We start from the raw sequence: 2,045 nt of genomic DNA on the forward strand, positions 1-2,045 counted from the left end.
AGTATCGGTATCGGGCGAGTGCTGGAAAAAGTGGTATCGGTGCATTCCTAAATAAAAAACTAACAAAAGAGCAACAATATATAAGTGCAAATGACAAGTCTCGGTTAGCCTAACGCAGTACACGTAGCAAGGTGTATATATATATATATTTATTATACACACACACACACAAAGAAAAACAAGTACAGTGAATTTATAACAGCTAAGGAAGTTTTAGGCAACAACGCCCCTTAGCTGTTATAAATTCACTGTAAACCGCGGCTTATTGCTTTATTTGAAAATGGCACAACCTCAGTGCTGTCAGAGACAAAATCGGAGTGATTTTTTCATTAGTGCCACTGATTACAACAATGCTTTAACCAGCTCTCAACCGCAGGTTAGTGTGCATATCCTCTTCAAATAACTTACTGCCCAACAAAAACGGAGATCTGCTTCCCTCTCCTGCTAAACAGCTCGGTAACACAGTAACATGGTGGAGCATAAAACAGACTGAAGGTTAATAACCACGTTTGAGTTACTGAAAGCTATCATTAGATGAACCAGGCAAACTGTGTGGACAACTCCTTCCTGCAGTGAATGGTTTGTTACTTCGTTCACTGGTTAATGCATCTCTACGGATAATGCTGCTAACGTCAATAAACAAAGTTGGTTACTACTGTGAGCTGACAGGTGATTAAACTGCTGAAGGATGTAAAACAAAACAAAAAGAAAGGGCTAAATATGTACAGTATTTTAACGTGCAGCAGTGTTGCTCATGTGCAGATGTTTAGCATTCATGCTAACACACGGCATGGTCTGAAATTTAAATCAAGTAAGCGGCAAAACAACATGGATAAAGACAAATCCGGTTTCATGTATACCTCTTAATTTACGCAGAGAATGCATTTCTTCCAACCTCCACATAAACACAAGATTTCTATTGATAATCCACGCTTCTTAGTGCCGTTATGGAGGTACTTTGCTACTGTGAAAAGGGAAACAACAGATTCGTCTCAAAATGGCCGTCAACATTTTAGCGTAAAAGTCATCAACGGTCTGCGTTAAGTAAAATAAACAAACAAAGCTCATTAAAGGCACAATATGTACGATTTTTTTTATCAAAATATCCAAAAACCGCTAGAACAGTGTTATGTATTATGCTGACTTGTCTACTTACACTATCCCAAATGTTTCGAAGAATGTTTAAATCCAGAGAAATAAGCAACTTTAATAGTGACACGGACCGTGTCAGTGTGTCGCCTGCCAGTGACGTCATAACCCCTCGATTTCCGGTTTTGTTTTGTAGAAAACATGAAAACACCACGTTTTCATAGTAGAATGAAGACGCTTTAATATGTTGTGCGTTTTATTAGACAGGTGACGACCGCACAGAGTAGCATAATAATCGAACTTTCACATGTATCTATAGTATGATAAAAAAGCGCTGCTTTTTCCCCTACATACGCAGGAAGGAACGGAAGCGGTCGACTGTGACATAATAAAAGCTCAGCTGCTTTCGAGCCCTGTGTCACGCTCGTTCAGCGGCCTCCTTGCACTTCGACGGCTTTCAGCCACACCCTGCTTCATTCATGAACATAATTTCGGCCCGAGTCCCGTCGGATTGAATCGGCTGTGGGGATGAAGACGACAACTCCCATGATTCCACACTCAGTCAAGGCGTCATCAAACTATGCCTTTGCCTCTTTGTTTATTTTGAATACGCACCCTCTAGCGGCGAAAATTACATATTGTGCCTTTAACAAATATGCTCCTTTAATATTCAATAAAGTAAGCATTACATAATCAGCATACTTTTTTTTTTGATTTTTAGTAAAGATATATACAGGTGCATCTCAATAAATTAGAATGTCGTGGAAAAGTTCATTTATTTCAGTAATTCAACTCAAATTGTGAAACTCGTGTATTAAATAAATGCAATGCACACAGACTGAAGTAGTTTAAGTCTTTGGTTCTTTTAATTGTGATGATTTTGGCTCACATTTAACAAAAACCCACCAATTCACTATCTCAACAAATTAGAATACTTCATAAGACCAATAAAAAAA

At 38.4% G+C, this 2,045-nt stretch overlaps 1 protein-coding gene across 1 annotated transcript in view; it reads right to left on the reverse strand.

Moving 5' to 3' along the window:
- Positions 1–968, reverse strand: part of LOC107559875 (zinc finger protein 106-like) — a 19,903-nt gene extending 18,935 nt beyond the window's left edge. The window contains exon 1 of the mRNA XM_016243893.1: positions 861–968. The gene's annotated coding sequence lies outside the window, so the exon portion shown is untranslated. The remainder of the gene's footprint in view (positions 1–860) is intronic.
- Between the last annotated feature and the right edge of the window lie 1,077 nt (positions 969–2,045).

This window comes from Sinocyclocheilus grahami, unplaced genomic scaffold, assembly GCF_001515645.1.
Source record: "Sinocyclocheilus grahami isolate Dianchi unplaced genomic scaffold, SAMN03320097.WGS_v1.1 scaffold704.1, whole genome shotgun sequence".
NCBI classification, from domain to species: domain Eukaryota; kingdom Metazoa; phylum Chordata; class Actinopteri; order Cypriniformes; family Cyprinidae; genus Sinocyclocheilus; species Sinocyclocheilus grahami.